This window comes from Humulus lupulus, chromosome 1 (assembly GCF_963169125.1).
Source record: "Humulus lupulus chromosome 1, drHumLupu1.1, whole genome shotgun sequence".
Classification (NCBI taxonomy): Eukaryota; Viridiplantae; Streptophyta; class Magnoliopsida; order Rosales; family Cannabaceae; genus Humulus; species Humulus lupulus.
Window position 1 is genome coordinate 130,883,646 of NC_084793.1, and position 23,075 is coordinate 130,906,720.

The following is a 23,075-nucleotide window of genomic DNA, read 5'->3' on the forward strand; positions in this document are numbered from 1 at the left end:
GAGTGCATTCATGCATCAGACCTCCACCATCGCTGGAAATAATTTTGAGATTAAACCAGCAATTCTTCAAATGGTCCAATCAATTATTCAGTTCGGAGGTATGCCAACGGAGGACCCCAATTTACACATATCTAATTTTCTAGAGTTTTGTGCTACGTTCAAGATGAATGGGGTGAGCGATGATGCTATAAGAATGAGGCTATTCCCATTTTCACTAAGGGATAGGGCGAAGAGTTGTTTGATAAATTCTATCACTACAAGGGATGACTTAGCTCAGAAGTTCCTTGCCAAGTTCTTTCCTCCAGCGAAGGCTGCAAAACTAAGGGGAGATTTCAATAATTTTTATTAGATGGAAGGGGAGTCACTATATGATTCTTGAGAGCGATTTAAGGAGTTGTTAAGGAAGTGTCCACATCATGATATAGAAAAGTGGATGTTGGTGCATAATTTTTACAATGGGTTGAATGGAACAACTAGAACAATTGTAGATGTTGTGGTGGGAGGTGATTTTATGAGTAAGAGTTCTAATGAGGCGTATGAGCTATTAAAAGATATGGCGATGAATAATTATTAGTGGCCAAATGAAAGGGGACAACAAAAGAAGGTTGCTGGAACGATGGACTTGGACGCTATATCCATGCTTAAAGCTCAAGTAGCAACCTTGACAAAGCAACTACAAAAGACTACACTCCCATCTCAAGCTATGCAAGTTCAAAACCTGTGTGAATTGTGTGGTACAACCCATCCACCCAACCAATGCCCTGCTCTATATATGAATAACATGCCCATGGAAGAAGTACAAGCATTAGGGAATTACCAGAGACTACCCAATAATCCCAATTCTATGACTTACAACCCATGTTGGAAGAACCATCCGAAGTTTTCTTGGTCCAATACTCAAAACACTCAACAACCTTACCCTCCACCTCAGCCACAATATCAATCTTCCCAAAATAAACAACCATATCAACAACAACATTCATACCAACAACCTTCACCTGGATATTATCAACCACAAAATAGACCACCACACCAAATGCCAATGAAACAAGCTAAGCCCCAACCTGATGCAATCAACCAATTTATGACTGAAATAAGGGTGTCCATAAGGAGTTTGGAGACTCAAATAGGGCAGTTGGCTACTGTAATGTCTAATAGAGCTCAAGGAAAAACTATAGAAGTTAATCCTAAAGAACAGTGTCAAGCTATTACTTTGAGGAGTGGAACACGGTATGAAGAGCCAAAGAAGAATCAATCAGAAGAAGAAGGTCAGATGGGAAATACACAAGGCATATAAGAAGAGAAGTCTAATGAAGAAAAGGTTACTGAAGACCTTAACAAGAAAGAAGTGGTACCACCTGTGAGCATTGACCATCATGTTAGAATTCCATATCCACAAAGGCTTTGCAAGCATAATCTGGATAAGTAGTTTGCAAAGTTTTTGGAGGTATTCAAGAAGCTACATATTAATATACCGTTCACAGAAGCATTAGAGCAGATGCCCAGCTATGTGAAGTTTATGAAGGAGATTCTATCTAACAAGAGAAAGATGGGTGATTATGAAACAATAGCATTAACAGAAGAGTGTAGTGTTATATAGCAAAGGAAACTTCCTCAAAAGTTATGAGATCCTGGTAGTTTTATTATTCCATGCATAATTGGGGACTTTGAATGTAAGCATGCACTTTGTGATTTGGGGGCAAGTATTAATTTGATGCCTTTGTCAGTATTTTGTAGACTTGGTTTGGGTGTAGCTAGGCCAACCATAGTAACATTGCAGTTGGCTGATAGATCTATGAAGCATCCACATGGTATTATAGAAGATGTGTTGGTGAAGGTGGATAAGTTTATATTTCCAACTGATTTTATAGTACTTGATATGGACGAGGATGACAATATTCCTATTATCTTGGGGAGGCCATTTTTAGCAACTGGGCAAGCATTGATAGCTGTGCAAAAGGGAGAGTTAAGGCTAAGAGTGCAAGGGGAAGAAGTAATATTTAATGTGTTCAAGGCTGTGACTTATCCTAAAGCAAGTGACAATTCTTTTTCAGTTGATGTGGTAGAATAGGTAGTAGAGAGAAGAAAGTTAATGGAAGATCCTCTTGAAATTAGTCTTACAGTTGATGACGTAGATGGTGAGGATAATGAAGAGGCGTCGAGTTATTTGAAGTGGATACAATCATATAAGCTATGGAAGAATAAAAGGTTTGAAGAATTAGGTGAGGGACTGGAAAGACCATTACCATCAATTTTGAAGCCACTTGTGTTAGAACTGAAGGCTTTACCATAACATCTACGCTATGCTTATCTTGGGGAGAAAGAGACTCTTCCAGTCATAGTTTCATCATTTCTTTTAGAAGTAGAGGAGGAGAAGTTGTTGAGGGTATTAAGGGCTTGTAAAACTGCTATAGGATGGCCTCTTGCTGATATAAGAGGAATAAGGAAATCGACAGTTATGCATAGAATTTTTATGGAAGAAGATGCTAAACCAACTATTGATGCTCAGCGAAGACTTAATCCAACAATGAAAGAAGTGCTGAGGAAAGAGGTTTTGAAATGGTTAGATGCTGGAGTGATTTATCCTATTTCTAATAGTGCTTGGGTAAGTTCAGTACAAGTAGTACCTAAAAAGGGTGACATGACCGTGGTGAAGAATGAGAGTAACGAATTGATTCCAACAAGGACTGTGACGGGTTGGAGGATATGTATAGATTACCGGAAGTTGAATAAGGCAACTAGGAAAGATCATTTTCCTTTGAATTTTATTGATCATATGTTGGATAGGTTGGTGGGGCATAACTACTATTGTTTTCTAGATGGGTACTCAGGTTATCATCATATTGTAATTGCACTGGAGGATCAAGAGAAGACAACTTTTACATGCCATTTGGGCTATGCAATGCAACAGCTACATTTAAACAGTGTATGATGGCTATATTTTATGACATGGTTGAGAAAGGGATTGAGATTTTTATGGATGATTTTTTGGTTTATGGGTCTTCTTTTGACAATTGCTTGACTAATTTGGAGTTGGTTTTGAGGAGATGTGAAGAGTCGCATTTAGTACTTAATTGGGAGAAGTGCCACTTTATGGTGAATGAAGGAATTGTATTGGGGCCCAAGATTTTTAAGAAAGGTATTGAGGTAGACTTAGCTAAGATTACTGCAATTGAGAATTTACCACCTCTAGTTTCAGTTAAGGGAGTGAGAAGCTTCCTTGGTCATGCGGGGTTTTATAGAAGGTTTATCAAGGATTTTTCTAAGGTTTCAAAGCCTCTATCTACTTTGTTGATGAATGGAGTTCCTTTTGATTTTGATGAGAAGTGTCACCAAGCTTTTAAGATACTTAAGGAGAAGTTGATTTCGGCACCTATAGTTGTAGCACCTCAATGAGATTTGCCATTTGAATTGATGTATGATGCTAGTGACTTTGCAGTTGGGGCAGTGTTGGGACAAAGAGTTGACAAGGTATTTAGAACGATTTATTATGCAAGTCGTACCTTGAATGATTCTCAAATTAATTATGCAACTACGGAGAAGGAGTTGTTGGCCATAGTGTTTGCCTTTGATAAATTTTGGCCATACTTGATTGGGAATAAGGTGGTTGTTTACACAGATCATTTTGCTATAAAAACATCTTATGACCAAGAAAGATTCCAAGCCTCGTCTTATTCGTTGGATTTTGTTGTTACAAGAATTTGATGTGGAAATAAAGGATAAGAAGGGCACAGAGAATTTGGTGGCTGATCACTTGTCTAGATTGGAGGTTGAAACGAATTTTATTGATAATGAAGTTCAATTTGATGATGCTTTTCCTGATGAATAGTTTTTTGATGTAAGTGTTTGTAAATATGTTCCATGGTTTGCAGACTATGTTAATTTTCTAGCTGCAAAGGTTATACCTCCTGAGATGACTAGGCAACAATTGAAGAAATTATATTCAGAGGTGAAGCACTATTACTGGGAGGAGCCTATTCTGTATAAACATTGCCTTAATCAAGTTATTAGAAGATGTGTGCCCGAAGAGGAGATGTTGTCAATCTTGACTCACTACCATACTTTGCATTGTGGCGATCATTTCAGAGGAACAAGAACAGCAGCAAAAGTTTTGTAGAGTGGGTTTTACTGGCCTACATTGTTTAAAGATGCTAAAGTTTTTGTCAAAAGTTATGATCGTTGTCAAAAAACTGGGAATATATCAAGAAGAGATCAAATGCCAATGACTGGTATTTTGGTAGTCGAGTTGTTTGATGTGTGATGAATAGACTTTATGTGTAATGACCCAAAAATCACTAATAAGGCTTAAGGGCCTTGATTAGTATGCCGGGAGGGCATAATTGGTTTGTGTGTGAATTAAGTGATTTAATGCATGATTCCGTGATAAGCATGCTTATATGATTACATGGATATATGAAATGCATGTCTAAGAGTATTAGTATGCATGTTGGCCTTGTTTAGCTTAAAGGGGCATATTTGTAATTTTAGCCCATTGAGGGCATAAATGTGATTATATGTCATAATTTTGAAGACCACATTATTATGTGAATATATTTGCAGCATGCAGCTTGAGGCGATCTTAGGGAGCCAGTTCGTGAGAAAGTCACAACATGACCCAATACTTGACTCGGGGCGAGTCAATGGGTATTTTGGGTATTAGACAGTTATTAGGGTTATCGGTTATGTAGATAAATAATTGGAGATGTATTTGAGGTTATGAAGCTTAGGAGGGAATACTAGGGAAATTTACCATTTTTCCCTCGAGGACGTTTTTGGTACCCGAGCTTTGGGATTAACTTAATTAACTAAGGGTAGATAAAACAAAACTAAGAAAATAGTATAATTTAGCTAAACCAACCCTTTCCCTTTTTCTCTTAGCTCACTCACCTTTCCCTAAACTCTCTCTCTCTCTCTCTCTCAAGGAAGCCATTGGAAACCAAAGGAGGATTTAGCTAGAGACTCAAGGATTTGAGCTGGAACTTTGGGGATTAGCTCAGTGTTAGCTAGAGGATCCAATCAGAAATTGAGGTATGTTTCGAATTACACTCTTGGTCATTAAATTCTGTGTTTTCTTGGTTGGGTTTTAGTGTTTTTGAGCTGTTAAGTTTCAAAGAATAAAATGTGGTTTTGATGAGTTTCTAAGTTATGTTTTGTTGGGTTTTTCTGCTGGAAATATGTTAGAGTGTTTGTGATAATTAATTTGTGGTATTGGGATGGATTTGGGTTAATTTGAGTGAGGTTTGATTTTTAGAAATGGTGGGTTTTCTGGGTTCAAAGGGGTCAGGCCGCGGCTCTGTTCTTAGTGTGTCGCGGCCCTCTAGAACAAGTGGGAGCTGAAGAGAAGGGCGGGCCGCGGCATGGGGAGTGCTGGGCCGTGGCCCATGTTTGCTGTCTGTGGCGGCTGGGCCTCTGGTTGGAGGCGGGCCTCGGCATGGAGGGCTTAGTGCCGCCGCTCTTAAGGGTATTTTTTTGGCTTTAAGGAGGTTTTCGGTGTGGGAATGTAACCTAGGGTGCTCGGGATTGATTCCACTACCGTGTTTGGTGGAATTCAATCTTCTAAAGGTTAGAACTTGAACCAGAAGCCTTTATTTAATTGTGATTGATGGAATCCCATATCTTTGTTGTGACTAGGTGTACGCTAGGACTCAGGAAAAGGATCGTGCTCAAGGGTCATTCCTCATAATCAGAACGCTCAGAATCAAAGGTAAGAAAACTGCACCCGGTCGTGCGTTTATGACGGGACTAAGGGTTCCCTATTCCTATATGCATTATGAAAGGTGGTATTATGCCATGTTAATGTAAAACAAACAACCTAAGAGTGCCAGAGTTTATATTGGCACACAGGGCGCGGCTCAGCCACTGGTAGCTGTGGACAGCTTAATATTCACTGAGCTTGGTTTAAGCGGACCAGAGTCAGTGGGGTAAACAAAGGGTGCGACCTAAGGGCGTCGACCCTGGTTATTGTATGATTTGGTTGTTGTAGTTCATTGATGAACATGATATGTTGAATATCTGTGTATTAGTTTGTGGATTTTCTTATTATGTTTAATGATTTTGTGAATGTTATGGACTGCTGAATTTATGATCATGCTTAAAGAATTATTTGGTTGTTGTCATTGTTTGTGCTATGATGTTATGGTTATTCTTGCTGGGCCTTGGCTCACAGGTGCTACGTGGTGTAGGTAACGGCAAAGGTAAACTTGATCAACCCTAATTTGGAGAGCTCTAGAGGCGGCATGTACATAGTCAGCTACTTGGCCGCCACGGTCGTGGGTTGGACAGGAACGGGAGAACCTTAAATGTCTGCTTTTCCCTTAGAGTGGCTTGTATTTGTATATACCTTGGAATTTTGTAAACTATCCTTTAAACTCTATTTTCTTTTGGGATCCCATGTATGAAATGTTTATTTCAATGAATGGTGTCTTACATGACCAAAATCTTTTAACCCTAGTTCTGTAATGGTTTTAGTGGCACATTTTTAACTAAATGACTTGATGCAAGTCTTGCACCTTTATAAATACACAATGTAATGGTCTTGGTTACCCAGGGTGTTACATTATGGGACCTTTCTCGTCATCTTATAATAACAAGTGCATTCTGCTTGTGGTGGACTATGTTTCTAAATGGGTAGAAGCTGCAGTAACTCCTACTTGTGATGGGAAAGAGGTACTTAGATTCCTTCACAAAAATATCTTCACTCGGTTTGGTACCCCAAGAGCAATTTAGTGATAGGGGGAGTCATTTTTGCAACAAGTCTTTCACTACTCTCTGTGCTCGTTACGGTGTTCATCATCTAAAGGCATTATTTTATCATCCAATTGCAAATGGTCAAGCTGAAGTGTGAAATAGGGAGATTAAAGGTATCTTTGAAAAGACAGTAAATACATCAAGGAAGGATTGGTCGAAGAAGCTCGATGATTCACTTTAGGCTTGTCGCACTGCATTCAAAACTCTGATTGGTATGTCACCATATCGATTGGTGTTTGGTAAGGCATGCCACTTACCGGTGGAACTTGAGCACAGAGCTTCCTGGGCTGTGAAAAAGTTAAGCATTGATCTCTTTATGGCGGGACAAAATAGGCTTATGGAGTTGAACGAGCTTGATGAATTCCGAAATGCAGCTTATGAGAATGCGAGGATTTATAAAGATAGGTAAAAGGCCTTTCATGATAAGCGGATACTAAGGAAGGATTTTCAACCAGGACATAAAGTGCTGCTATTTAATTCAAGACTTAAGCTCTTTCCTAGTAAATTGAAGTCGAGATGATTAGGACCATACATAGTAGTTGCTTCACTTCCATATGGAGCGGTGAAAATTCATAGTGAGAAGACGGGACACTTTAAGGTGAATGGTCTAAGGTTAAAGAATTATTTGGAGGGCCCGGTGGAAAAATGCAAGTCCGTGGTGATTTTGGAACCACTCTAAATTGAAGACAACCAAGAGTCCGGCTAAAAGACGTTAAAGATAGCACGATTAGGAGGCATTCCTAAGTTTATTTTTATTTTTCTTATATTTTAATTTATGTTATTTGTTTTTGTTTTTTTTAACAATGTTTTAGGGAATTTTTTTTAGTGATTATTTTTTGTTTTAATTGGGAACAATTGTGATGTATTTGATAAACCGTGAAAAATGTGAAAAAAAAACGCAAGAGTTTTCCAAGAAAAAAGGTTGAAAATTTTATTTTTTCAGGAATGTAGTGCTACAGCGTTGGGAAGTATGGTGCTACGATGCTAATCTCAGAGCCAAATGGAATTTTTATTCGATCCTTAGCGCTACAGCTCTGTATTAGTAGTGCTATGGCACTATACTAAAAAACTAAGTGCCCAAAAAGACCGTGGTACCACTACAGCACTACATATGTAGCACTACAACGCTCTATCCCAGATTTTTTTTAAAAAGGGCTGGATTTCGAGACTTCTTCTTCCAAACCCTCATTTCTTCTCCCATTCCATCTTTTCCCTCTTCCAACACCCCAAACCACCATATATCCTCCATTACAGCCTTTTCCCAGAAAATCCCACCATAGTTTCCAACTTTCCTCTTCTTCATCTTCTCTGATATCTCATAATTTTCGCCCATTAATCCACTTCTTTCCCCTAAAATCAATTTCAATTTCAAATTTTCTGAACCCTAAAAATCAAACTTTCAAATTTCTTGAAGGAGGTGACATTTTTTCAAGGGGCTTTGATTAACCAAGCACAAGGAAGACCATTTCAAAGGCTAGTAAGTGTTTTCAATCCCTTTTATTTCAAGATTCTTTCTACATTTGGGGTTGGGTTCAATTGTTGCTTGTCTTTGTTGGAAATTTGTTTTTGCTGCTGTGATTTGTAATATTTGGGTCTTGTGTTATGAGAAATTAGATTTATAGGGTGGTTGTGAAGAAGGAAAGTATTTAATTTAAGGGAAGGTGCTGTCGAAATTTTTCTGGGTTTGATGTTGTTTAGAGTGTAGATTATGGCACCTAAAAGTAGAGATGGGAAGTCTAAGGATAAGGGGAAAGGCAAAGCTTCTGCCTCCCAACAAAGGGATGATAGCTTGGAACAGGAGTTTGATGAAACCAGATTTATAAATTTTCAAGCTCAAGAGCGATATGAGAAGTTTGTGCGAAAAACATTGATTCCTGAATGAGAAGTAAAATATCCATCTGAACCCTTTGATTATCATATTTTTTAGTTAGTTAGATCTAATCTCTCAGCTCGAAAGTGGGACAATTTTGTGACAAAACTGGCGCAGGAAAATGTATCATTGGTTTATGAGTTCTATGTGAATTTAAGGGCTAAAAACAATGATAAAGTTTTTGTTAGAGGTAAGCGGGTGCCGTTAACTGCCGAATCCATTAATAAGGTTTTCAATGTGCCGCACATAAAAGAGCAAGAAGAGGAATATACAAGATATTTGATGGGATATAAAGATTATAATGTTGTGGCTGAAAAGCTATGTTTTGAAGGTGCTCCATGGAATTTATCTGGCTCTATACCCAAGAGTATCGCGTCATGTCAATTGAATATTGACGCCAGATTCTGGGCTTTTTTTGTATGTGCTCGGTTTATGCCAGTGAGTCATGACTAAGGATCGAGTATTTCTGATGTATGCATTGATGACAGGAATGACTGTTAACGTGGGTTTGTGGATTACAGAGAATATAGAGTTCATTGAAAACGGCCATACCACTGGAGGTTTCGGCCATTGATCTGTCATCACAATGTTATGCTATAAAGTTGGAGTTCTCGAGTTAGTCACTGATATTTATCAGTCTTTGCAGCAACCTTTGTTGATTACTTTGATGAAGGATTGTCCCGCACTTGCTCTTTATGTGCCACAGACAAGGAAAAAGGGTAAATGCCATGTGGAAACGGAGGTGGAAGAAGAGGCTGATTCGGTGTTGCTGGGGGGTAGTAGTGACCATAGCATGAAGAACGTCAGTGATAACTTGGATTATCTTCTCCAACAAAATCAGTATATGGTTCAACAGCATCACATGATGAATCAGTACATGAGCCAACGGTACGAATACAAGGTGAACCATGTGGCTCGCTTAAACAACTTAGTGAGTTGGTGGTCTTTAAATGAGGCGGATCAGACTTATTTTGCTCCACCACCACTGTATTCTCCATTTTACTCTCCGCCTCCACCTCCGTCTTTTGCAAGATTTCCAGAACCACCGCCTCAGCCGTCTCAACCTTTCGAGGGACCTTCGTCCCAACCACCACAACCGTCATACTGATCAGGGGACAATGTTCGATTTTAAGTTTGAGGGAGAGATTTATTTTCTAGTGTTCTTTGATGCGTTTTTTTTTCGGTTTGTTTGTTTTTATTTTCATTAGTTGTTTTGAGTCATGTTTTAGAGTGTAAATTAAGTTGATGATAATTGCCATTTTAATATGATTGACTGTTTTGTAGTATAATCTAAAGGAAAAATTGATGTACTTCTGAAACAATCTATGTGCTTGGTTAGATACTTTGGTTTTTTTTTTATTGTGATCTGTTGACATTAGAGATCTATTGCTCATAAATTGTAAATGTTATAATTGCGTTATTTTATGCATGTCGAATTCGGATTGTGGATTGAAAAGATTGAAAAAATTCTAGAACCTGTTTGCTTACTATTTGAGATGAAATTTGAAAATTTGTGCATTTATGAAAAGGATAGAGGCAATTTTTTTTGGACTGGTTGTGCCTTTCAAGCTAACCCTATTAAATTTTATCCTTAGTCAACCCTTTTGAGCCTTACAACTGTTTTCTTATTAATGCATTCTTTTGAGTTTAGCTGTGAATTGGATTACCATTTACTCTTTTTGACCCATACCATGAGCATGAAAATTATTATATAAGGGGAGTGAATGTGTAATGGGATGTTTGTATTATGTGTTACTCAGAAAATTACTTGTGATTGAGAAAAATTAAAGAAAGAAAAGGAAAAGAAAGTGAAAAAGGATTATGCTCCCAAATAGTTATCTATTGAAAACTCAAAGTTTGGGGGAGTGTATTGAAAAAAAAGGAAAAAAAGGAAAAAAAAAAAGAAAAAATATTCTCAATCATTGCACAAAAAAAGGGTAACAAGGGATGAGTGGTGTGAAATTGTTGGGAAAGTTTTTTTAGTTTGAATGCTTGTGGTATGATTAAGCCTAAAAATATTTCTTTATCTACCTATACCTAAGCCTTCTATTACAACCTTTGAAAAGCCCTGTTGATTCTTATTTATGCATTTGTTTATATTAATGGAGAATAGTAAGTAGTGCAGGCATATGGAAAGAACCAGTTATGTGGTTAGTTGGTTCGAATTTGATGTGCATAAAGTGGTTCAATTATTTTATTTGCGAGTTATGAGTAAATGAGTTTTGGTGTTGATAGATTGTAGTGAAAGGGTGAAGTATTTTGACTGAAAATCTAAATTAATATTTTAAATAGCATGATTGTTTTTCCTTAGAATTATATGTGCATAGCTGTTTTGAGTGTCGAAATTGGTTAGTTATGTCAACTTGGTCTGTTTAGGTTTGAGTCTAGTTAGATTCTTTACTCAAGGGCGAGTAAAGGTTTAGTTTGGGGGAGTTTGATAAATGAGTTTTAGGCTTAATCATACCACAAGCAGCTTGTGACTCGAGGCGATCCTAGTGAGCGGTTTAGCGAAAAAGTCACGGTGGGGATTTATACTCGGCTCGGGGGAGCCTGGGGGTATTTCTAGGAATCTGGGAAATATATTGGAGACTATTTGACATTGAGGAAAATATTTGGCGATTAATTAGGTGACAGGGTTTAAGCGGTAATTATTAGGGACACTTGAGGAATTAGTGGGAATTGGGAGCAATGACCAAAATTGTAACGCCCTGGTTACCCCAGAACAGTTACGGTGAACGGTGAACCAGAAATTTGACCCGCTACCCGAGTCCTTTGGTTAAAAACGTGCATCTAAGTGTTATTAACAAGCTAAGGTGGAAAATCAATAAAAAGGAAAGGATATTTTTTATTAAATACATAAAACTGTTCATGGGCCCACAAGATCTTTTACAAGTTATTTACAACTCAAAGAGGTCATTACTGTTTGAAAATTTCAAACCCGCCGAAATAAGCGGCAAAAATAGGGTAAGCCCCCTAGTTCCTCTGAGAACTCCTTGGCCGTGGTGGTCAAGCGGCCGCATATGTACACATCACAACCTAAGCTTTCCACTCAAGGCTGGGTGAGCTTTTCTTTCCCTTTACCTGCACCACATAGCACCCATAAGCCAAGGCCCAGCAAGAAAACACAATATAGCATGATATAATATCAACAATGATCATAATAATCATTCAGGACTATTAGTCCCAAAACAGATAGGTGATTGTCACAAAAGTCACAAAGTTAGGTATAACTCCCTTTAGCCTTGTGACGATAGGGTCACCGGGGTTTAACAGATAAGTGAACCTTTCACTAGCTTAAACAGGATAGGTGCAAGGTGACTAGTCACCAACATAACCTTCCTCATGACCATAGAGTCATAACCCTGGAACATCATTCCCTAGCCATGTGTCAAACGGTCACCTGGGCCTTAGGCCCTGGCTCTGAGTAACTAGTCTTAGACTAGCCAAGCGCTTATAAGTTCATCGACCTTAGGGTCGGTCCAACGTTAATGCCTTAGAGTCATTCAATGCTGATATCGATTAGATCTAATCTTCATTCGGCCCGGCGTTCAAGACGCTTATGCCGTTTCTGACTCTTAGGTCAGTGTCCCTGACTAGTCAATGCCATATACAAGTAAGCAATATTCGCTAGCATTTATTATGCAATCACTGTCCATATTTTTCAACCAACATGCCTCAATAACAATCACGCATGTCATATATACACAGGGTGTAGTTTTCTTACCTCAGATTCGAGCTAGAATGAATAAAGGAACGACCCTTGAGAACGATCAACTTTTAGTCCTTTAGCGGTCACCTAGTCCTAACCAAATACAGGACATCATCAATAAAATGATCAACATAGGTTTCCAAACCAATATCTAGCCTCCGGGACATCAATCCAAACTAATCCAAGTAGTAGGAACAATCCCGAGGCCTAAAACTATGTTCCCGGGGTCAAAACACACAAACGGGCTCAAACCTGCCCAAGGGCTGCGGCCCTGGCACCTTGTGCCGCGGCCCCCAGCCATTCCTGAAGCAAGGGCCGTGGCGCCCAGCAACCACAATCTCAGCCACCTGCTTCTTCGAGCTAGGGTCGTAGCACTCCAAGAACAGGGCCGCGGCCCCCAACCCAGAACATGCCCAAACTCATTTTTCTTCATTTCAAACCCTCCAAAAACATACCTAAACAGTTCCAAATCATCAAATTAAAGTTCCCAAGCTTCCCAATGGTCCAAAACCATCAAAACCCAAGGCTCAATCGAACCAAAAACTCAATGATTCACAGAATTCAATTCAAAGCTTAGAAACTCTAAAAACTAAAAACTTAAACTTAGATTACCTTCGATTGGGTTGTTTTTTGTCAAATACTTCAGTTAAGAAGCTTCTAATCTTTCCTAGGATCGCTATGCCTCAATCCTCGCTTGATTCCGACTCCTAGAACTCGACTTTCTTCAAAAAGGCTTTGAACGGTAAAATGAGCTAACGAAGGAGAGAGAAAATGTTTTCTAACGTACGTTCTATCTAACAAGCTACTTCAAGATTAAGTAACCTCAAATAAAACCTAGCGCTCGGGGTCCCAAAAACACCCCCGAGGACATTATAGTCAAAACTTCCAGAATTTCCTCCTGATCTCAAATACTCCCAATTTATTATCAAATAAACATTCTTGTTACCCAATAATTGAGCCTGTTATGACAAAACCGCTAACTCATAATATAAGAACGTCTCATGCCGAATAGCTCGAATATATCTCCATAATAATGGAATCTCATTCACAAATCACAATATGCACCCAAATACACAAATATACCCTTAACGGGCCAAATTATCAAAACACCCTAATATTCAAATGTGGATCCACATGCATGCACATAACATCATATTATAATATAATTCACATAACACATGCATATATTCATTTAATGGCATAATTAAACAGTTACGGCCCTCCCGGCCTACTAATCCAGCCATTAAACCGCATTAAGGATTTCGGGGCATTACAAAAATGCCCTTGGTATGTTTAGAGGCTTAGGTTTTAGAGGGAGGGAAAAATGGTCTTTTGGATGGTTAAAAAAAAGGGGATAAGTGTTGTTCTATTTTTAGCCTTAGTGGAAGTTGTCGAAAATAGTAGAAGCAGAAGGAAGGAAAGAAAGAAGAAAAACATGGACTCTTTCTCTCTCTCGGTTTCCTTTCCCTTCACCATTTCTTGAGGATTTCTGAAGCTGGAACTCAGTGGAGGCCTAGGCTAGAGCTGGGACCTTGGTTCTTGAGGTAATCAAGAGGGTTAGCTAGAGTTAATTCCCAATTAATGGTAAGGTTTAAAGTTATGCTGAGATTTTTGAGTTTTGGTGAGTTTGAGTTCTGAATTTGGATATTTAAATGGAAGTTAAGGGGTTTGAGCTTGATGAATTGAGGAGATAAAGGCTAGAAGGATACTAAGGGTAGCCTAATGTCGAATTCCCCATTAAAGGTAAGAATTTCTGAGCTTGATCATCTGAGTTGCTGGGTTGATTCTGGTTTTCTGATGAGTTCTTGAGTTTTCAATTCAATTCTTGTTTTCTTTGCTTGATGGTGCATGTGGCTAAGTTTTATGTTGTTGGGCTATGTGGGATGAGATGTAGAGGATGGTAGGCTCAATTTGGTGTGTGGTTGAGGTTTGGAGGGGTTTTAGGGAGTTTTGGCTCGAGGAAATTCGAAGGAGAAAACAAGAGGTTGAAGATTGCTGTTTGTAGCACTGTAGTGCTAGCCTTGGAGTGCTATAGCACTATGATGGCTTCCTGGGGGGCTTTTTTCTATGCTTGTAGCGCTGTAGCACCCACTTTGTGGCGCTGTAGCGCTACCCTGCCTCTAGAAATGGATTTTTGGGTATTTTCATAGGTTGTTTGCCTGGGGGCTCGAGGTTTGATTCCTCCACCCTGTTTGGTGGAATTAGGACTTACTGAGGGCTCGGGATTGGCCCCAAGGTTAGGTTACAGAATTGAATTTTAGTGATGGTTCTAATTTATGGCTGTGACTAGGTGTATGTTAGGGCTCGAACGGGATCATGCTTGAAGGTCGATTTTACTAATCAAAGCTATCGAAATCAATGGTAAGAAATTGCACCCGGTTATGTGAATATGTCAGGACTAAGAGTTCCTTATATTTGTATGTGATGTCATGCAATGGAATTATGCCATGAGGACATGTGATAAATGGCATAAGAGTGCTGGAATCAACATTTGCGCACAGGGTGCGGCTCGACCACTGATAGCTAAGGTTAATTACATAATCACTGAGCTCGGCCTAAGCGAGCCGGAGTCAATGGGATAATCAAAGGGTGCGGCCAATTGGCGTCAACCCTGGAATTTGGTGTTATATGTTTATTGTTTTCTATATTGTTGAGTGTGACGAGTTTGTTATCTGAATAACTGATTGTTGGCTTGTAGATCGATATCACTGTTTATATGAGCAATATGACATGTTTGTATCTGATTGATAAATCATGAAAATCTGACTGTTGTTTATCGTTTATACTCTGTATTATGGCTTTCTTGCTGGGCCTTGGCACATGGGTGCTACGTGGTACAGGTAAAGGCAAGAGCAAGGTGGACCAGTCCTGAGTTGGAGATCTTTGAGGCTGAATGTACATAGTCAGCTGATCGGCCGCCACGGCCGAGGAGTGATAAAGGGCAGGAGAAACCTAAAAGTTTGTTTTGCCCTTAGAGTGGTCAGTACTTGTTTGCAACCTTGAATTTTTGTAAACTGACTTTTAAATTCTATTTCTTTTGGGATCCCATGTATGAAATGTTTATCTAAATGAAATGTATCTTTTATGACCAAAATCTTTTAACCCTAGTTCAATTATGGTTTCGGTAACATGTTTCTAATTAAATGACTTGATTAGCAAGTCTTGCACCTTTATAAACAAACAGTGTAACGGTCTTGGCTATCCAAGTCGTTACAAATTTGTATTAGAGCGTCCTAGGTTTAAGGGTTCCTGAAGACTGGCTGGACATGTACATTCACCGCTAAAGACAAGCTCGACTCAGGGTTTGGTAATTGTGTATACATGTTTATATGCTTAAATGATTAGAATGGATTATGAATGTTGATATCTATGTGATTAGTAGGAAGCATGAGATACTGATACGGCCTGGCCCTTGAATGTTGTGTGATGATATCGAGGCATGCTTATTAGCATTGCTGTGTATGTGAATGAACTCTTATATCTTGATTTCTTGTGAATGATTGAGTTCCAATGGTGGATTATGGAAGGATTATTACCCTGTCATCATAGTCTGACCATCGAGTCGATGATTGCAGATTAACTTTGATAGCTATGTGTCCAAGATGATCTATACGATTTACCGACAGTAGGTTTAAGGCAAGGGATGATGACCAGGGCCAGACCCCTCCGCCAGTCCCTGAGAACTGGCAGCAGGTCATGGCAGACATGCAAGCACGGCTATAGAGCCAGGATGAGCAGATTCGACTTCTGCGACAGCAGGCTCTGACAGGGAGTGCTGCCCCTATTGTGCCACCTGTAGTGGTACCAGTTGTACAGCCAGTAGAGGTTGGAAATAAAATGGGAGTCGTTGTATGAGCGGTTCAAGAAACAACATTTGAAGGGGAACCAGATTCACTAAAGGCTAAACAGTGGATGAGTATGGTCACTGCTATTCTAGATTTCATGAGGGTAGAGGGTCATGACAGAGTGGCTTGTGTTGCATATATGTTGAGAGAGGATGCCCGCATCTGGTGGAAAGTAGCATCACAGACCAAGGATGTTACTACATTGAGTTGGGAAAGGTTTAAGGATTTGTTCAGCCAAAAGTATTACAATGTTGCCATCAAGGCAGCGAAGGTTAATGAATTTGTGGGGCTGGTTCAGTGCAGCATGACAGTTACAGAATATGCCCTAAAGTTTGACAGACTTGCGAAGTTCACACCAAATCTTGTGCCTACTAATGCTGCTAGGAAGGAAAAATTTATCAGAGGACTTAATGGTATGATAGCCCAAGATGTGAGGATTACAACAGTTCCTGGGGGGACAACTTTTGCCCAGGCTATTAAGAAGGCTCTTACCGCTGAGGAAGTGGAGAACAAGATTTGGAGGGAGAGTGCAGTAAGGCGGGAGGGCCACAGGGCGATGCCTCCATACTCTAGGTTAGGTAGGGGCAGAGGCCCCAGTGATCTGAAGAGGAAGACTCGTGATGCTTTGACCGCTCCTGGTCCTGATAGGAGAGCTTGGGGTACTCAGGGTGGCCATCAGGGAGGCGGGGATTCATGGAGGAGCTATCCTGAGTGTGCGAGGTGAAGAAGACGCCATCCGAGAAAATGTCGTGCTAAGGCCTGTTATGTGTGCGGGGTTGTGGGACACCTCAAGAAACACTGATGAACAATGTAGAAAGGGGTAGCAGGGAAGGTGCACAACTTGACTCCAACTCGAGTGTTCACCCTGACGTAGGAAGAGGCCGAGGCTAGTCCCTCGGTAGTGACAGGTCAGCTTTCTAGTGTTGGCTCTCCTTTTACTGTATTGATTAACTCTGGTGCTACACATTCATTTGTTTCTAGTAAGGTGATTGATAGACTATGTAGACCTAGTTAGTATTATACTGCGGGGTTTGTGACTATATTGCCTACAAGAGAACTGGTAGTTCTAGGAGGTGAATTATAGCACTGCTAGTGATGGTTGACGGTAGGGAATTATCAATAGAATTGATTGAGTTGGGTATGGAGGACTTTGACATGATTTTGGGAATGGATTTGTTGGTTAGATACGGAGCTACTATTGATTATAGGAAGAAGAAGGTGATCTTTGAGCCGGAGGGCGAGGATCCCTTTGTCTTTGTGGGAGCGGTATATGGATCCCACATACCCATGATATCAGTGCTAAGAGCCAGAGATTTATTACAGGGAGGATGTATTGGGTTATTGGCTAGTGTGGTAGATACCACTAGAGTTTTGCAAACAAGGTCAGAGGAGACCAGATTGGTTTGTGAGTTCTTGGATGTGTTCCTTGAGGACTTACCAGGGTTTCCGCCATGTAAGGAGATTCAGTTTGTTATTGTGTTAGCGCCAGGGACAGATCCAATGTCGAGGGCACCATATAGAATGGCGCCAACAGAACTAAAGGAATTGAAGATGCAGTTACATGAGCTTCTAGATTTGGGGTTCATCAGGCCGAGTTACTCGCCATGGGGTGCTCCAGTTTTGTTTGTGAAGAAGAAGGACAGGACTCTGAGAATGTGTATAGACTACAGGGAATTGAACAAGTTGACTATCAAGAATAAGTATCCTCTACCAAGGATTGACGACTTGTTCGATCAGCTGCAGGGTAAGACAGTGTTCTCGAAGATTGATCTTCGATCTGGTTATCACCAGCTAAGGATCAAGAACGAGGACATACTGAAGACGACCTTCCAAATAAGGTATGGACACTATGAGTTTCTAGTCATGTCGTTTGGTTTGACCAATGCCCCAGTAGCCTTCATGGACCTAATGAAAAGGGTGTTCAAGGACTTCTTGGATCAATTTTTCATTGTTTTCATCGAAGACATTTTTGTGTACTCCAGTTCAGAGGTAGAGCACAAGTTTCATCTTCAACAAGTTCTGCAGAGGTTGAGAGAGCATCAATTGTATGCCAAGTTTAAGAAATGTGAGTTTTTCCTACCAAAAGAGACATTCCTTGGACATATTGTTGGTGCAGATGGGATTAAGGTGTACCCATCTAAGGTGGAGGCAGTTAGTGATTAGTCGAGGCGAAGGAATGCCTCGAAGGTGCGGAGTTTTCTCGGTTTAGCGGGTTACTACAGACGGTTTGTGGAAGGCTTCTCAAAGATAGCAGCACCGATGACAGAGTTGACACAGAAGAATTTGAAGTTTGTCTGGTCAGACAAGTGTGAGAACAGTTTTCAAGAATTGAAGCGGCAACTTATTACTAAACCGGTTTTAAGTCTTCCTTCAGAGGAAGGAAAGTTTGTTATTTATTGCGATGCATCAAAGTTGGGTTTGGGCTGTGTATTGATGTAGAACGAGAAGGTTATAGCTTATGCATCATGATGGATGAAGGAGTATGAGTGGGGTATCCTACCCATGATTTGGAGTTGGCAGCAGTAGTATTCGCGCTGAAGGTTTGGCGGCATTATCAATATAGGGAGAAGTGCGAGATATACACCGATCACAAGATTTTGAAGTACTTCTTAACACAGAAGGACCTGAACATGAGATAAAGACGTTGGCGTAGAGTTGATAAAAGACGATGACAGTGATATTCTTTACCATCCGGGGAAAGCCAATGTAGTGGCGGATGCGTTGAGCCGGAGGGGCCCAGGTCAGTTATATAGTTCCACTCAGATTTCTAGAGAGTTAGCTGATGAGATGGCCAGAGCGGGGATAGAGTTGGTGGTGGGCCAGTTGGCCAACATTACTCTGCAGTCGACTCTGCTAGAGCGGGTTAAGGAAGGTAGGTTGGTAGATACTCAACTACAGGAGTTAGAGAGAATGTCCTAGTGGGAGTATCTAAGGACTATTCTATTTCTGAGGTTGGTTTGCTACAGTATCAAGGGAGGATTTGTGTCCCAGCTGGTGTGGGGATCAGACAAGAGATATTGGATGAGTCGCATACTACGCCGTACTCAATTCATCCGGGTACCACAAAGATGTATCAAGATTTACAGACGTTATATTGGTGGCCCGTGATGAAGAAGGATGTGGTGGAGTACGTGGCTAGATGTTTAACCTGTCAGCAGGTGAAGGCTGAGCATCAGCGACCAGCAGGGTTGCTTCAGCCTTTAGGTATTCCTGAGTGGAAATGGGAGGATATTACGATGGACTTTGTGGGAGGTTTACCCAGGACTGTAGGGCTTCATGACTCGGTGTGGGTGATGGTGGATATATACACCAAGTCAGCTCATTTTCTTCCAGTGAAGACGACATATATAGTGGATATGTATGCAGAGATATATGTGAGGGAGATCATACGTCTCCATGGGGTTCCTAAGTCCATAGTTTCAGACCGGGATCCTATCTTTACCTCCAAGTTTTGGGGTAGTTTGTAGAAGGCTATGGGGACTCAGTTGAAGTTCAGCACGACCTTTCATCCTCAGACTGATGGATAGTCTAAGAGGACGATCCAGGTGTTGGAGGATATGCTTAGGGCATGCGTGATAAATTTTGAAGGACCGTGGAGTAAGTACCTTCCGTTGATTGAGTTTTCATACAACAATGGTTACCAATCAACGATTGGAGTGGCTCCCTATGAGATGTTATATGGGAGGATATGTAGATCACCCATTCATTGGGATGAGATGGGTGAGAAGAAGTATTCGGGGCCGGACATGCTTCAGAAGACAAATGATGCTATTGAGAAGATCCGAGCTAGGATACTCGCCTCACAGAGCAGACAGAAAAGCTACTCTGATCCTAAGCATAGAGACGTGGAGTTCCAGGTTGGGGACCACGTGTTTCTGCGAGTTTCACCACTGTGAGGGGTGAGAAGATTTGGGAAGAAGGGCAGGCTGAGCCCTAGATTCATCGGACCTTTTGAGATCTTGGAAAGGATCGGACACGTGGCTTACAAGTTAGCTTTGCCATCGTCATAGTCGGGAGTTCATGATGTATTCTATGTTTCTATATGCTCCGGAAGTACGTCTTAGATACAACACATGTGTTGAAGTATAAAGACCTGGAATTGTAGATAGATTTGTCTTATGAGGAATGACCGGTTCAGATTTTAGACCAGAAGGATAAGGTTCTACGTAATAAGACAATTCCTCTGGTTAAAGTATTGTGGAGGAATAGTAGGGTCGAGGAGGCGACCTAGGAGCTTGAGTCAGCGATGCGGGATCAGTATCCTGAATTATTCAGGTAAATTTCGAGGATGAAATTCTCATTAGGAGGGGATAGTTGTAACGACCCAAAATTACTAATAAGGCTTAAGGGCCTTGATTAGTGTGCTGGGAGGGAATAATTGGATTATGCGTGATTTAAATGATTAAATGCATGATTACGTGATTAGCATGCTTATGTGATTATATATATATATGAGATGCATGATTGTGAGTATTAGTATGCATGTAGGCCCTGATTAGATTATAAGGGCATATTTGTAAAGTTGGCCCGTTGAGGGTATAAATGTAAATATTTGTGATTAATTGTTGAGACCACATTATTATGTGGGCATAATTACAGCTTGTTACTCGAGGCGATCCTAGTGAGCGGTTTAGCGAAAAAGTCACGGTGGGGATTTATACCTGGCTCGGGGGAGCCTGGGGGTATTTCTGGGAATCTGGGAAATATATTGGAGACTATTTGACATTGAGAAAAATAATTTGTGATTAGGTGACGGGGTTTAAGCAATAATTATTTGGGACACTTGAGGAATTAGTGGGAATTGGGAGCAATGACAAAAATGCCCTTGGTATGTTTAAAGGCTTAGGTTTTAGTGGGAGGGTAAAATGGTCTTTTGGATGGTTAAAAAAAGGGGATAAGTGTTGTTCTTTTTTTAGCCTTAGTGGAAGTTGTAGAAAATAGTAGAAGCCGAAGGAAGGAAAGATAGAAGAAAAACAGGGATTCTTTCTCTCTCTCGGTTTCCTTTCCCTTCATCATTTCTTGAGGATTTCTGAAGCTATAACTCATTGGAGGCCTAGGCTAGAGGTGGGACCTTGGTTCTCGAGGTAATCAAGAGAGTTAGCTGGAGTTAACTCCCAATTAAAGGTAAGGTTTAAAGCAATGTTGAGATTTTTGAGTTTTGGTGAGTTTGAGTTCTGAATTTGGATATTTAAATGGAAGTTAAGGGGTTTGAGCTTCATGAATTGAGGAGCTAAAGGCTCGAAGGATACTAAGGGAAACCTAATGTTGAATTCCCCATTAAAGGTAAGAATTTCTGAGCTTGATCATCTAAGTTGCTGGGTTGATTTTGGTTTTCTGATGAGTTCTTGAGTTTTGAGTACAATTCTTGTGTTTCTTTGTTTGATGGTGCATGTGGCTAAGTTTTATGTTGTTGGGATATGTGGGATGAGATGTAGAGGATGGTAGGCTCAATTTCTTGTGTGGTTGAGGTTTGGAGGGGTTTTAGGGAGTTTTGGCTCGAGGAAATTCGAAGGAGAAAACCAGAGGTTGAAGATTGTTGTTTGTAGCGCTGTAGTGCTGGCTTTCTAGGGAGCTTTTGTCTCTGCTTGTAGCGCTGTACCTCCCACTTCGTGGCGCTGTAGCGCTACCCTGCCTCCAGAAATGGATTTTTGGGTATTTTCATAGGCTTTTTGCCCAGGGGCTCGAGGTTTGATTCCGCCACCCTGTTTGGTGGAATTAGGGCATCCTGAGGGCTCGGGATCGGTCCCAAGGTTAAGTTATGGAATTGAAGTTTAGTGAGGGTTCTAATTTATGGCTGTGACTAGGTGTACGCTAGGGCTTAGACGGGATCGTGCTTGAAGGTCGATTTCACTAATCAAAGCTGTCGGAATCAAAGGTAAGAAACTGCACCCGGTTATGTGAATATGTCGGGACTAAGAGTTCTTTATATTTGTATGTGATGTCATGAGATGGTATTATGCCATGGGGACATGTGATAAACGACCTAAGAGTGCCGAAATCAACATTTGCACACAGGGCACGGCTCGACCAGTGATAGCTAAGGTTAAGTACATAATTACTGAGCTCGGCCTAAGCGAGCCAGAGTCAATGGGATAATTAGAGGGTGCGGCCTATGGGCGTTGACCCTGGACTTTGGTGTGATATGTTTATTGTATAAACTATTGAGTGTGATGAGTTTGTTATCTGAATGACTGATTGTTGGCTTGTAGATCGATATCACTGTTTATATGAGCAATATGTCATGTTTGTATCTGATTGATAAATCATGAAATATCTGTCTGTTGTTTATCGTTTATACTCTGTATTATGGCTTTCTTGCTGGGCCTCGGCTCACGGATGCTACGTGGTGCAGGTAAAGGCAAGAGCAAGGTGGACCAGTCCTGAGTTGGAGAGCTTTGAGGCTGAATGTACATAGTCAGCTAATCGGCCGCCACTCCCGAGGAGTGATATAGGACAGGAGAAGCCTAAATGTTTGTTTTTCCCTTAGAGTGGCCAGTACTTGTTTGCAACCTGGAATTTTTGTAAACTGACTTTTAAAGTCTATTTCTTTTGGGATCCCATGTACGAAATGTTTATCTAAATGAAATGTATCTTTTATGACCAAAATCTTTTAAACCTAGTTCAATTATGGTTTCGGTAACACGTTTCTAATTAAATGACTTGATTGGCAAGTCTTGCACCTTTATAAACAAACAGTGTAACGGTCTTGGCTATCCAGAGCGTTACAAATATATTCGAACATGTTGGATCTCTTAGTAGCGCCCCAGCGCTACAAAGTAGGCACCAAAGTGCTATCAGGAACAGGAGGCTAGCGCTACATCGCTACAGTATGGGCGCTACAGTGCTAGTAAAACAATTTTTAGGGCATTTTGGCACTGACAATAGCGCTACAACGCTCAAGACC

At 40.5% G+C, this 23,075-nt stretch overlaps 1 non-coding gene across 1 annotated transcript; it reads right to left on the reverse strand.

Annotated features, from left to right (window-relative positions):
- Positions 1-316: 316 nt before the first annotated feature.
- Positions 317-423, reverse strand: LOC133813255 (small nucleolar RNA R71). The gene has a single exon (XR_009884288.1). It is a non-coding gene; the product is annotated as a small nucleolar RNA R71 (small nucleolar RNA).
- Positions 424-23,075: the final 22,652 nt, after the last annotated feature.